Source organism: Trifolium pratense, linkage group LG7 (genome assembly GCF_020283565.1).
Source record: "Trifolium pratense cultivar HEN17-A07 linkage group LG7, ARS_RC_1.1, whole genome shotgun sequence".
In the NCBI taxonomy this organism is placed as follows: Eukaryota; Viridiplantae; Streptophyta; class Magnoliopsida; order Fabales; family Fabaceae; genus Trifolium; species Trifolium pratense.
Genome location: NC_060065.1, coordinates 43,003,161 through 43,019,164, shown reverse-complemented (window position 1 = coordinate 43,019,164; position 16,004 = coordinate 43,003,161). Strand labels below are relative to the sequence as shown.

Here is a 16,004-nt window from a genome sequence, read left to right as displayed (position 1 = left end):
TTTGTGTTGATTTTTTTTTTTTACTTTAATGAATTGATTACACAAATTTCAATACACTATTACTCTATCCAGTACTTTTATAAGAAATTAGAAATGTGTTTCTCAAATTGTTTACGAATTCAAACTAGAAAAACACATTCCAAATTTTTATTCAAATACAAAAATAGAATTTGGGTAGTATATTAAATGTACTGAGTTCGATCTTTCGTTCCATTGTAAAAAAAAGTTATGGAGAACACAAAATTTGGTGATTTTGTTTTTTCTTAATATTAGTTGAAATGCTAACAAGTGTCATAATTTTTTTAAAAGTTTATTATTATTATTATTTTTTAAAAGTTTATTTTTATTATTATTTTTTAGAATTATGCAATCAACACATTAAAATTTTAAAAATTAAATTTTGGGTCATGTCAAGTAGTCTTCGAAACACTATTTAAAAAAATAAAAAAGATTGGAAATACTAACTTTTATATTTTAAAAAGATTGATTACGCAATTTCAAAATGACCTTACCATATTCAGTTTTCTTAACTAATGTCGGCCCTTAGTCAATTTGATATTTTAACTTCTATCTGTAATAATAATAATAATTAATTGTTGAGCAAAATTTATTACTACTATTTTTATTCAAATTGACATTTTAGCTTATATAATCACAAAAAAATTGTTAGGCAAATTTTATATCGGTATTTTAACATCATCTATAAAGAGAATGACAATTCATTATTTTTAATCTAATCAGCATTTTAACCTCCATCCACAAAGACAATGGATTGTTAAACAAATATAATTTTTTTTACATAATTATCATTTTAGTTTTTACCCCTAAAGATAGAAGATAGCTAAGCAAAATTGATTTCTTTTTAACTCAATGACATCTTAGTCTTTTTTTTTTTAAAAAAAAAATAGTTAAGTGGCTAACATTCGACCGTGAAAGTGAATAAATAAAGTGTTTGAAATTTGAACTTCATTTCGTACATATAAAATGCGATGTTCGTCATAACTAAATCAATCTCACGAGGACGGTGATATCTTAGCTTCTATCCATTTATGAAAAAAATGATTAGACAAAATTAATTTTTTAGCCTAATTAACATTTTTATATGTTACCTCTCTAGAGATAACCCTAGAAGTTGAGAATGCATTTTTTCTTATTAATATTTGAAAGAGTCGTGATAAGGATTGTTTAGGTACTTGTTAAGAAATATTATATAATAAATAAATAAATTTGTGTTGATTTTATTTTTTTTACTTTAATGAATTGATTACACAAATTTCAATACAATATTACTCTATCCGGTACTTTTATAAGAAATTAGAAATGTGTTTTTCAAATTGTTTACGAATTCAAACTAGAAAAACTTCGATAAATACGTTCCAATTTAAAAATGGAAATTTGTGGGGGAAAAGAGAGTCATAGGGGAGTGTGTTGGGGGGGGGGATTTTTCCTTACAAACCGAGGAACAATTTTAGGGCTATATCTTTCAACCATATGTTGTTGGGCTCTTCTAAGGCTAATTGGGCCAGAGAACGGGCCACTTTGTTCCCTTCTCTACCAATATGACTCACCGTATACCTCTCCAATTGCTGGTGGATGCTTTCAAAGTAACATTAACATATACGTGAAAATAAATCATATACTAATATATCATTTATTTTTTCTGATACTTCATATATTTTATTTTTTTAATTTATAATAAAATCAATGAAGATTGAACATATAATCTCATGTATACTAGTTTGAAAAAAGAAGTTAACGGTAAATTTATGTTCAGTTCTATAATTTTTTTTTCTTCCTTATTTTCAGTCCCCACAATATTTTTTTTGTCAATAGTCGATTAATGTGTTATCTCTTCATCCTAAAATATAAGCAAATATTTGTTAATAAAAGTGAATATAATTAGTCTAAATTTATAATCAAAGTTTCTTTGACTCATTTTAAATCTCAAAAAACAAAAATTCAAAACATATTTAAAATATCTTAGACGTCTCCCAACAAACATTAACAAAACAATAATTAATATGAAATTTTAAACACCAAAAGCAAAATAAATTGAATTTTGAAATAAAAATTTGAACTATTTTTTTCAAAGATGTAGTATCCACTACCATGATACATAGTTGATAGTATTTTTAAAAATTTTGAAATACTTTTTTTTTCCTTCGATAATTTTCAATTTATTTTTATAAAAATTAAAATTGTTGACAAAAAATATTGAGAATTTTTTTTATAAAGCTAATCAAATATATTAAAAATCAATGCTACTTCATTTAGCACGAGATTTACCAAAATGAGCTAAAGAATCCACAAAATACAAAAAGAGGAACCACCGGCTATCACAAAGTAGTCAAAGAATCAAAATTATGTCACAGCCTCAAAACATAAACGAGAGGTAGACCTCCAGACCGAGTAATCGAAATAAAAAACAACACAATAAGACTTGAGCCACCAAAAAGCTTGGAGTTTAACTTTTTCCAAAAGAGAAAGAAGTTCCGAATTATTGTGGAAAAGCCTCGAATCACGGTCCTTCTAAATAGTAACAAGAGTTGAAATCCAAATCCAAATTATATTAAAAGCCAATCGAGACTTTTTAGAGAAACCGCCAAGACTTCCAAACTGAAGGAAAATGCTCCAATAAGGAGCCTTGTAGAGTCGTTGAGATTCATAACCAACCCGATATCAAAAGCCAAAGTTGACCATAAAAAGCACAGGAAAAAAATAAATGATATTGATCTTATACCAATCCGCAAGTAGCCGAACAAAAAGAATCATTATAAACCAATATATGTCTCCTAAACAAATTCATCTTTGTTGCTAATCTATTCAGGAACAAGCGCCAAATAAAGATATTAACATTCAACGGATTTTGTTTATGCCACTGAACATGATTGCAACGTTCATCTATTGTTGCATCCGAACTAGTAAAGTGTTCATAAGCACTTTTGACCATGTATACGAGGGAATGATGAAACTTCCATCTCCACTCGCCAGTCACACCAGCCTGCAAAACCACAAGTGAAAATTGATCCGCACACTCTCCAACCAAGCCCTCCTCCCATGCAAAGAGTCTCCTTCTCCACTTCCACGCCTCACCATTAGCCCCCCAACCCAAAGAGAATTATAATGTTTTTTTTTGTTGTAAAAAGTATCCTCAGAGACATCCCATCGAGGTAAACGAGATTCATTTAAAAATTATAATATTTTTGTAAAATGTAGAAAATTGAAACTATTAATTTTTACTGGGATTGGATTGTTGTTTTTTTTGTTTTATAGAGATTAAAAATATATTTATTACACACCAATATTTATTACACTGACATTAAAAATTACCGTTTCTAAGATAAAAAAATACGATTTAAAACTTAAAATCAAAATCCTACCAACTTCGATTTTAAAATAAAAAAACTATTTTTGGGAGTTTGATAATATAAATGGATAAAAAGAGCCATTAATCCTAAAAATTAGCATTATCATTATCATGAAAATGAGATTTTGTGACAAATCGACAATTATTCAATTATTCAGTATTTTGAGACAATATGAGAAACCTTTGGCCCAAGAAAACAAAAATGTTAAAAAACAAGAATGAAATTGCACGTGCCATACGTGCTGTCCCACCACGCAGCCACCTGTGTTTTACTCTGTTGTTGTTGCTGCGTTTGTGCTCGGTCTCTCTTTCTCTCTTCTCTCTCACTCTCTGCGTCATTGCTTTTTTCCCTTTTTCTCCATTAAAACTTTTTATTCTTCAATACAATTATACTTTTTCTTCTTACAAGTTTTCAGTTTTCTCATTCATCAAAAACACCCATTTTACCAACCAAAACCGCTCCAATTTTCATTCCCCAAAAACAAAAACTCTTTTCATCTGTGTTGAGTTTTTGCCTCCTTTTTAATGGCTCTTACTCTTCACAATCACAAAACCCTTTCTTTCACTCTATACTGTTATACTTTTTCTTTTCTTCTTCTTCTTTTTCTGTTTCTTCCTTTTGCTTTTGCTTCTGCTTCTGATAACTCACAATCACACCATGATTTTTCTATCATGGATTCTCAATTCGACTCGTTTTACAGCGATTATACACCTTCATCACCTCCACCACCGCCACCGGAGCCACACCCACCTTCTCTTTTATGTGAACAAGATCTCAAAGGAATTGGGTTTCTGAACACTACATGTGATGTCAATTCCAGTTTAATCTTCGACGGTGATGTTTATATAGCAGGAAATGGAAGCCTTAATATACTTCCTGGTGTTAATTTGAGTTGCCCCATTTTGGGTTGTGTAATCAAGATTAACATGAGTAATGAATTTACTTTGCAAAAGGGTTCTGTTATTATTGCTGGTACAGTTGTTGTTTGGGCTAAAAATTCAAGCTTTTTTGATGGGTCGGTGGTTAATGTTACTGGGTTGGCCGGTTCACCACCGGCTCAGACAAGTGGCACTCCTTCAGGAACTCAGGGTGCTGGTGGAGGATATGGTGGAAGAGGTGCCACGTGTGTCTCTGATAATACTAAGCTTCCTGATGATGTTTGGGGTGGTGATGCTTATTCTTGGTCTACACTTGATAAGCCTTGGAGTTATGGGAGTAAGGGAGGGACTACTAGTAAAAATGAGAGCTATGGTGGTGAAGGTGGTGGAAGAATATGGCTTATAGGGGCTGATAATTTACATGTTTCTGCAGATGTTTTGGCAAATGGAGGTGAGGGTGGAATTAAGGGTGGAGGTGGTTCTGGTGGCAGCATTTATCTTAAAGCTCATAGAATGTAAACCTCTTCCTTTTCCTTTTAATCTTATTGTTGCATTTGTGAATTCAGTTCTATGATATGTATGTTCATTGATTGTGTATTATCTAGGGTTGATTATATTTATTGGAAGTGATTAGTGAGTATGTTGTATAGTGTGTTTGGTGCCGTATGCAGAATTTTACTGTTTTTTGTTTCTCCATTCTTGTTTATGGCGCGAAATGTTTAACGAGTGTCTGCATAGCGGTAGCAGCGGAGACGGATATATTTGAGGGGTCAAATACAGTATCTAATTATATTTAATGATTTCACTAAAGTTGCATAAAAGTTTCTGCGGTAAATTCGTTAGTAATGTTAGCCTTTTCCCTTATAAGTAATCCATTTATTAATATCATTTGGTCTAGCATCACAAGTGTATATGCCTCCCACCTTCTAGGAAGGGTTGAAGAGAACGGCTAATCATGTGATAGGGCTAGGTGAGAATAAGGTGATATACCAAGCTCAAAAAATACTATTACGCTGACAGAAACAACTCCCTAGTAATGTTAGTTTTTGACTTGATGTATTGAGTTCGACTCTTACCTATTACATATTTACGCAAAATCATAGACAAAATGGAGTAATGGACGTAGAAGGAATAGATCCCATTACCCCGAGAGTGTAAAGTATTATACCATGCCACTGAACTACCACAACCATTTTGCAAACACACAAAACTTATATTACATATGTATTCCAGAAGAAGAAAATTTTGGGGTTGCCATGGCTCCTGCCGTTCTTAACTAAGATCCGCCCCTGAAGTGGTTGTACTTGCATAAAATATTAAAATCAAGTAGTATCCAATGTGCAAATAGACTACGTACTGTTGAACTTCCGTTATCCTCTATTTCTTTGTAATTCAGATTGCTTGAGCTAATAAATTAGGCCGCGACACAACTAATCATGTCCTGTGCTAAGTGCAGGACCGGAACTGGCACAATTAGTGCTGCTGGAGGTGGTGGGTTTGCTGGCGGCGGAGGAGGAAGAATTTCTATCGACGCTTCAGTAGGCATGACAATACGGATTTCTTCATTCATGGTGCGATACTGTCATTATTATTGTTTAAATTATTCAATGTTTTTGTCTTCTATTTCACTTCCAATTTAATTTAAAAGAAAAATATTTCATCTAAAAGCTGACTAATTATTATAGAAAATAAGTACATACATGCTATAAAACAGCTTGTTCTGTTGCTTGCAGGAGGAGTGAGTTTGGGATGTGCTGGCAACGCAGGTGCTGCAGGGACATATTATGACGCTGTACCCCGTAGTCTTACCATTTGCAATCATAACCTGTCTACACAAACTGATACACTTCTGTTAGAGTTTCCTAAGGTGCCTCTTTGGACAAATATTTATGTCCAGAATCAGGCCAAGGCATTATTTCCTTTATATTGGAGCCGTGTTCAGGTGATTGAAAAATTGAGCTTATTGCACTTGTTGAAATGGAATAATGTATTAGCTGTTGTAAAAAGAAGTTTTTGAAGAGAAGAGAAAAGTGAGAAGTGTAATATATAAGTGTAACCCGTGCAAGGCAAAAGTCAACTCTTTTTTATAACATTCAGCTGCGAACAATTAGATATTACTGGCAGTGCCGGAGCTTGAATAAATTTTTTGAACCCTGTAGTTTTTTGAGCAATAATTTTAGTCCAAAAAACAATAGAGATATGCGAAAAAGAAACTGTATGGAAGGGGGATCGAACCTAGGTGAAGGTAGATATATAAGGCCAGCTTAGCCACCGAGCTAACCTAAACATTTTGTATTATGTCGCAAATATATTATATATAACCTATCTTTCATTCTATATTTAAATACATCAAGAAAATAATTGGGGGAACCATGGCTCCCCTGTGTCATTGAGAAATTAATTATTGGAATTTTAAGCTACTGGATTTGGAGGACTACATATCCGCCTTTTTATTAGTTGATTATTATTTTTTTTCTGTCAGGAAATATATCTTGAAATAATTATCATTAATTGATAGACAATAATATAGACGAATCAACTTAGATTTTTTTTTACTATTAGAACTTTTAGAGGAAGTTTAGGTTACTTCGTTTGGAGCGTTATAAATTATGGCTTTTAATGTCTTCTTTCGAATTATAATAATTGAGTTTGAAGTATTGCAGAAATTTATTTTTAATTAACTCGCAGGTCGGCGGACTAATTCGATTGACCTATGGATCTGCTTTAAGCTTTGGGCTTGCTCATTTCAGTTCATCAGAGTTTGAGTTGATGGCCGAAGAGCTTCTGATGAGTGACTCTGTGATCAAAGTAAGCAGAACTACACGGCAATATATTTCATGGAATAATAGTACTTATTTACTTGGATTATGTTGCTTTTACTTTATTTTTTCTTTCCATATTCTGTCAGAAGAAATCATCTCCTATAAGCCGAAACAATCTAAATTTCTCATATCACCTAATCGAGAGAGAGACATTAACATTATTTCATGGTTTAATATTTATATGGCTTGGTTATTTTAAGAAGAAAAAAAAATATTCCCTTCCATGTTCTTTTACCATTCCTTTTTTTTTTTTTTAAGTAGATATTTGGAGCTCTTCGTATGACTGTCAAGATTCACCTGATGTTGAATTCCAAGATACTTATAGATGCTAATAATGATTCAATTGTTGCAACATCCTTACTCGAAGCTAGTAACTTAGTAGTTCTCAAGGTAGTTATCCTATCCGTTAAATTCTTCTTATTTAAAGCAGAACCTTAAATTTTATTACTTACACTATAGCACATTTAACCATATGTGGTGGTGACCAGGATTCATCTATTATTCATTCTAATGCAAATTTGGGAGTACACGGACAAGGTTATTTGAACTTGTCTGGACCTGGAAATTTGATTGAAGCACAACATCTGATTTTGTCACTATTTTATAGCATCAGCGTAAGTCAAAGACTGAAATTCTCATGTCGCCGTTTCTTTATAATATATAATTGACTATTGAAGACTGTTCACTTTCTCCATGTTAACGTAATATTTATGCACACCTGATATGATACACGAGACTGTCACAAGAGTCACTTTGATGAAAGTTCTTGTAGAAAAGCTTTGATAATATTAAAAGTTCCATTTGTTGGGATATTTGGTATCATTAATTTAGGTTGGCAGCTGAGGACCTATGTGCTTCTAAACAATGTTAAAGGCTTGATAATGTTAGGTAGTGTCAAACTAGGTAGGTTGAAGATTTGAGATGAGATATTTTTAATTCATATTCAAAATTGGCATTACGAATATAGGTCAAATGTGAGCTATAGAAAATTTTAAGCAATAGTTAGGGTTTAGTGATATAACAAATTTGCTGTGATCAGTGGCAAATCTTCTTTAGGACAGGGAGGTGCCACGACACGCCCAATTTTTATTTTTTATTTTTATTTTTAATCTATATATTACATGTTTTCCCCACAAATGTCAATTGTATCTAGTGGCGCAGTGGCAAGAGTCTGCTTTGTGAGTAGATGGTTTAGCGATCGATCCAGATAGTTGCCATTTTTTGTTTCCAATTTGTTTATTATTGAAAAAATGCAAGAAGGTTCGAACTGCACACGTGAGGTAAAAGGAAGCGATTATACCACTACACCAAGATGCGAAGTTTTTTTTTTTTTTATGACGCGAAGATGCGAATTTATTCTGTACATTAACTGTTAACTAATACACATTAAAAAATATGGCCCCTTCAAAAATATCAGGCAAGCTTTGCCACAGCGGGTTTTGAAGCTTTGCATCTATATCTTCTTTAATGGTGGACATGTTAGTTGTAATTTGGCTAAGGGTGACTTTTGGTTTTATAGGAATGATATCGTTATCATTTCGATAATCTTAGATATTCATGTCACACTTGCCACTCTTTATGGCAGATGTCAAATAAATATTCATGGTCTTGACTTTCAGGATTAGAAGATCTTAGGTTATACCATTACCAGAGTGTTTATGTTTCGAGGGGCAAACCATTTTGGGTTTATGTTCCCTCTATGACTAGCCTTATTAGGAGTTGAGGGGCGTTTTGTAAAGTGTTGGGCTTAGAGGATTTAGCTTGTGACCCTTTTTTCTGTAGTGCATGGTGTATATTTTGTGCTTTACCACTGACGTTACTGTACAAAATCATATTTCTCTTTTATAATAGAATGTTTATGTTTTTAAAACAATCTGTTAGAATTAATTTATAAATATATGGAAGTAAGGTTGCCAAACATGCTCACATAAAGAATCAGCATAATTAACTTATATATTGTCTTGTTTCTTGTATATTTATGCAGCTTGGGATTTTAAAATTGATTTCTCGACCTTTAAGCTTTCTAACTATATTTTATTATTTTTGTACTAACTAAATAATTGTAATCTTTGAAATGTAAAGGTTGGACCTGGATCTGTTTTAAGAGGTCCTTTGGAGGCTGCTGTTGATGATAATATGTAAGTTTTGTAGAGCTTAAACAGAAAGCTCTAGCGTGCAGTTTTTTTTAGGGGGTCTAATACCTTGTTTTCATTCTTTGTGTAAAATCGCAGGACAATGCCACAACTCTACTGTGAACATGAAAATTGCCCTGTTGAATTGCTTCATCCTCCTGAAGATTGTAATGTGAATTCTTCACTGGCTTTCACTCTTCAGGTTTTTCATTAGCCCCACTTGTATATTTAATTTTTGTACCGGTCAGATCTCTTTCTATTAAGGATAGTAATTGTCATGAGTTGCTGCTGCGGATATGTCGGGTTGAAGATGTTAGTGTTGAAGGCACCATAACTGGCTCCGTTGTGCACTTTCACTGGGTTAGAAGTGTAGAAGTTGGATATTCTGGAGCGATCAGTGCATCTGGGCTGGGTATATTGTCATTGTCCTCTAAATACAACCTCCATACTGAACTTTGTGCATCACTTGAGGGGTTTTGTTCAATTTCAACGCTTTAATGATGCTATATTAAATTGTTATTTGGACTGCTTGCAGGTTGTACTGGAGGGTTGGGTAAAGGAAGGTATTTTGAAAATGGTATTGGTGGTGGAGGTGGGCATGGAGGATATGGTGGAGATGGATATTACGATGGCAATTTCATTGATGGTGGTACCTCTTATGGGAATGCTGATTTACCATGTGAACTAGGTAGTGGCAGTGGAAATTATAGCATAGCCGGTGCAACTGCAGGTGGCGGCATTATTGGTAAGATATGAATTAAAATTTGGTTGTAGCAGAACAAAGTATTGTTTAGGCAAAAAAGTGATTTTATATAATTATCATCTTGACCTTGACAGTGATGGGTTCATTGGAGCATTCATTGTCAAGTTTGACTTTGAATGGTTCACTGAGTTCTGATGGAGAATCCTTTGGAGAAGGCATAAGAAGGCAGGATGGTAGGACGTCAAGCATTGGCCCTGGTGGAGGCTCTGGTGGAACTGTTCTTGTGTTTGTTCAGACATTGGCGCTTGGTGAGTCTTCCGTGATATCAACAGTTGGAGGACAAGGGAGTCCGAGTGGCGGCGGAGGTGGAGGTGGTGGAAGGGTTCACTTTCATTGGTCTAATATTCCAGTCGGAGATGAATACATCACTTTAGCGAGTGTTAAGGGAAGCATTATTACAGGGTTGGTATACAAAAATATATGCTTTAGTCTACTGCTTTTGTTTTATGCATCTGTAGGTGAAGAATTGTTCGATTGACCCAATTAATGTTACTCTTTCTATATAAATTGATGTCTACTTGAATATGTTATTTTAAGGTTTTTTATGGGTCAGAGGGGGAGGGGTTGGTTGGAACTTTGTAATCATATAATTATATACTTGTGTGCACTTTTGCTTAAATTTAATTTCATGGTCTGTGATTTTAGTTTTGTAAACTAAAGTTATGCTTTGGTTTTATTTTTGGGTCATCTAGCCGATCACTTTTATTAAAAAATAAAATCCAACGTGAGTACTTTTTTACAAGAACTTGACGGTTTATAACTTACACATCTTATTCAGAAGGTTCTGACCATACTGTTCAACTCTTTTTTGGGTTACTTTTAGCTAATGTATGCGTTTGATTCTACATGCATGCATAAGTGCATAAATTTTATCTATATAGACCAATTTGGTTGATATTTTATTTCTTATTTCAGAGGCGGTTATGGTGGAGGTCAGGGTCTTCCTGGAAAAAATGGATCTATCAGTGGAAAAGCGTGTCCTAAAGGGCTTTATGGTATCTTCTGTGAGGTAGATGAACCATAATCCTTTACCATTCTCAGTAATTATTTGTATAGCTGGAATTGGGTTTAGAAAATTAGGTGAATGGACATCACAAACTTCAGTTCTTTGTGACCTTTTGCTGTCGGTCATTTTTTTTTTACCAATGATGTGAGATAATGAGATTACTTGTATTTATAGTTGAGATGAAATTTTGAAGATAAAGTTCTTAGTTACTTAGACTGACTTGCATTTTAACTGCATGGTACAGGAATGCCCTGTTGGTACATACAAAAATGTCAGTGGGTCTGATCGAGCCCTTTGTCATAATTGCCCGCCTCATGAGCTTCCGCATCGTGCTATATATATTCCCGTTCGAGGTAATTTTAACAATGAAGTTTGCTTCCATCACACCTGAAAGGAAGTATTAAGACATTTATTTTCGTGTACCCGTGTATTTAGATGGTTTCATGAGGCTGAGCAGTCTCATTGTTAATCTTAATTTTAGCATGATAAAATTTATTGCATAATTTGTAACTGATTAGATTTCCTATTTCCTTTTCGAAAGGTGGTGTGGCAGAGACTCCTTGTCCATACAAGTGCACATCTGACAGATATCACATGCCAAACTGTTATACAGCTTTTGAAGAGTTGGTATACACTTTTGGTGGGCCATGGTTTTTTGGTCTTATTCTCTTGGGCCTCCTTGTTGTGCTTGCTCTAGTTCTCAGTGTTGCACGAATGAAATATGTAGCTGTGGATGATTTACCAGCCCTAGCAACTCCTGCTCGAAATGACACTCGACTGAATCACTCTTTCCCCTTTCTGGAATCACTGAATGAGGTCCATAACCAACTTCTTCCATGTGAATTTCATTGATACTCGCCGTGATAGGGACTCAGTTCAACATTACAGTTGGTTTTAACTTTGTATTCCTGTGGTCTTTCAGATTATTGAAACAAGTAGAAGCGAGGAATCTACAGGTCATGTGCATAGGTTATATTTCCAGGGGCCAAATACATTCAGTGAACCTTGGCACCTCCCTCATTGTCCTCCAGAGCAAGTAAAAGATATTGTGTATGTATTCATACCATATAGTGGATGTGTATTGTGCTAGATGTTTTAGTTCATGCAATGCAAAATTGATCTTTTAACTATTACATATATCACTTCATGTTGCAGATATGAAGATGCCTTCAATAGGTTTGTGGATGAGATTAATAGTTTAGCTACTTATGAATGGTGGGAAGGGTCTATATATAGTATCCTTTGTGTCGCTGCATATCCCCTTGCTTGGTCATGGCTGCAAAGGTGTCGGAGACAGAAGTTGCAGAAACTTCGTGAATTTGTTCGATCAGAGTACGATCATGCTTGCTTACGCTCTTGCCGTTCAAAAGCCCTTTATGAAGGCTTGAAGGTACTTCAGACTAAATTTTATGGATTTGTTCCCTCACCCTAATTGAGGATCTTAACTTACTAAATATCCTGTTGACGTTAATTGGGGCATCGGACGCCTGGTTTCTCATATAGACTTTTTTAAATGGCTGGTTTAACGTTGAACCTTTTTTTTCTTTTCCCTTTCTTCATTCTCTCTCTCTGCCACATTAAATGATTATAGCTTGTTTAGTATAGTTAGTTACTTTATCTATCATGTCACAGGTATCTGCATCATCTGATCTGATGCTGGCATATATGGACTTCTATCTTGGTGGAGATGAGAAAAGACCTGATCTGGCTCCTCGCCTTCATCAAAGATTTCCCATGTCTATAATTTTTGGGGGAGATGGAAGTTACACAAGTCCTTTCTCTATTCACAGTGATAACATTCTAACCAGCCTCATGAGTCAGGTTTGCTTCTACTCAAAATTTAGTTTTTATGTTAAATGTTGACAAATACTCCTGGTTGTTTATTTTGCTCATTGATTATTTTTGTCTGCTTCTTAGTCCGTTCCATCAACTATATGGTATCGATTAGTGGCTGGTCTTAATGCTCAATTACGCTTAGTTCACCGTGGACATCTAAAAGCAACTTTCGCACCTATTATTAGCTGGCTTGATGTATTTGCAAATCCTAAATTGGCTACATATGGGGTGCGTGTTGATCTTGCATGGTGTCAGCCCACAGCTTCTGGATATTGCCAATTTGGACTTGTGGTACAAGCTACTGCGAATGAAAACATGTCATCCTCAGGAGAAAGTTATGACGATTCAAGAGTAACCGAAAAACAGTCTGGGTAATGCTAACTTCTCATTTGTGTTGAAGTTTATGGTTGATAATAACAGATATAAAGACTAAGCACTCACTAACCATTATTTACAATTATGTTAATACATGACTTAAGTGCTAAATAAATAAGGAAATTGGTAAACAAATCGTGATAACTAAGAGATGTGAAAAATAATTTTAAGAGATAATCTAAGATAAGAAACTAATCTTACAAGATACTCATAATATCAAGATATTGGTACTACTATATGATATTCTGATATATTCTATTAATAACAATCTATTTTGTTAATTTTTTTTACAGATTTAAAATTAATAACTTCGTATTACATTGCTGTGTGCAGTTTGCTTAGAAGTCACGGAAATCCAATGCATCGCTTGACAAACAATGAACACCTGGTGATGCCTAGAAGGATGTCTGGTGGAACATTGAATGGCAAGATCCTAAGAATACTTAAAGAGAAGAAAACTATATATTTTCCGCTTGCTTTAATTATGTATAATACAAAACCTATTGGACATCAGGTATGACAATGTTTCCCTTGTTAACTTCACTACGTATGAGTCTTTACAAAATTTGGTGTCTCATTGATAATTTTTTCCAATGCTCTGTCGTATCATTGCAGGATCTAGTCGGCCTGGTTATTTCTATATTACTCCTGGGTGATTTTATCTTAGTGTTGCTTACCTTACTTCAGATGTACTCGCTGTCGCTGGTGAATTTCTTCTTAGTTTTATTTATCCTCCCTCTTGGTGTTTTATTTCCATTTCCATCTGGAATCAGTGCTTTGTTTAGCCAAGGACCTAGGAGATCAGCCGGCCTTGCTCGTCTATATGCTTTGTGGAATCTGACCTCCCTAGTCAATGTTGTAAGTTGTTCTAAACTCGAACTTGCTTCTAACTAGTCAATGTTTTCATTAATATTTCAAATTTATCTCTCAAGTGATGTCAAATAAGCTTCAAGTCCAAGCATTTGTTGTAACATTAACAGGGAAATTGGTTTCTTGCAACAGGTAGTTGCCTTCATTTGTGGATTTATTCATTACAAAGTTTATTCACATGACAAGCGTTCCAACGTTCAGTCCTGGAGTTTTAGTATGTAAGTATCAAATGATTGTATCAGATACTGAAAATCAATATCTATTTGCTGCGACCGTTTAATAGCCGTCTCTAAACCTTTGTGACATGTTTCGGCTAATACAGGGATGAAAGTGAATGGTGGATGCTACCTACTGGTCTATTCGTCTGCAAACTAATTCAAGCGCGTCTTATTGATTTTCATGTGGCTAACCAGGAAATACAAGATCCTTCATTGTATAGCAGTGACCCCGATGTTTTCTGGAATTCTTGATAGTTTTTTCACCTGACTCTGCATTTTCCTTTCCCTGTAAAGTGGGTAGAGCTTAACTATAGGTAGGAGCCCTACATTGGGATGTACAAATTGTGCAATGATAGGAAAGGTTCATAAAATTGTATGTGATGTGTGAAATGGGTTGATTACATGATTTTTGATTGATGATTACCCCATTACTATAGTTTTACTTTTTGATATATACAAGAATTTTCAGGGTTTATGTCCCTTCTGTAATAATGGTGGCCGGATATCTCAATGCATATACTGCTAAAATTTATTGGTCTTTCTATTGTCTTGTGCACCTATTTATTTAAAGGGTTACCCTAACCGACTAACAAGTGCACCTATTTATTTATAGGGTTACCCTAACCGACTAACAAGTGCCCTGTGGGCACTAGTTAAAGAAACTAAAAGTAGTAGTTTTGCATAGGAAACCACCGTTTTTTAAAAAGTTCACGGTTTTTTGAGGATACTCTTTAAAAAAAAAAATCTTTTTTTGAATGGATATTTAATAATACGCCAAGCATACGACCTGGACTCAGATTCAATTAGATTGATGGTGGATGCTTTCAAAGTAACATTAACATATACATGAAAATAAATCATATACTAATATATCATTTATTTTTTCTGATACTTCATATATTTTATTTTTTTAATTTATAATAAAATCAATGAAGATTGAACATATAATCTCATGTATACTAGTTTGAAAAAAAGAAGTTAACGGTAAATTTAAGTTCAGTTCTATAAAATTTATTTTTTTTCTTATTTTCAGTCCCCACAATATTTTTTTTTATCAATAGTCGATTAATGTGTTATCTCTCCATCCTAAAATATAAGCAAAAATTTTTCAATAAAAATGAATATAATTAGTCTAAATTTATAATCAAAGTTTCTTTGACTCATTTTAAATTCTTAAAAAAAAAAAATCAAAACATATTTAAAATATCTTAGACGTCTCCCAACAAAAATTAACAAAACAATAATTAATATGAAATTTTAAACACGAAAAGCAAAATAAATTGAATTTTGAAATAAAAATTTGAACTATTTTTGTCAAAGATGCAGTATCCACTACCATGATACATAGTTGATCGTATTTTAAAAATTTGGAAATACTTTTTTTTTCCTTCGATAAATTTTCAATTTATTTTTATAAAAATTAAAATTGTTGACAAAAATTGTTGAGATTTTTTTTTTTTTGATGAAGCTAATCAAATATATTAAAAATCAATGCTACCTCATTTAGCACGAGGTTTACCAAAAGGAGCTAAAGAATCCACAAAATACAAAAAGAGGAACTACCGGCTATCACAAAGTAGTCAAAGAATCAAAATTATGTTACAGCCTCAAAACATAATCGAGGGCTAGACCTCCAGACCGAGTAATCGAAATAAAAAACAACATAATAAGACCCGAGCCACCAAAAAGCTTGGAGTTTAACATTTTCCAAAAGAGAAAGAAGTTGTTCCGAATTA

At 33.6% G+C, this 16,004-nt stretch overlaps 1 pseudogene; it reads left to right on the top strand.

Annotated features, from left to right (window-relative positions):
• Positions 1–3,669: 3,669 nt before the first annotated feature.
• On the top strand, positions 3,670–14,808 carry LOC123895089 (annotated as a pseudogene).
• The last annotated feature ends 1,196 nt before the right edge of the window (positions 14,809–16,004 follow it).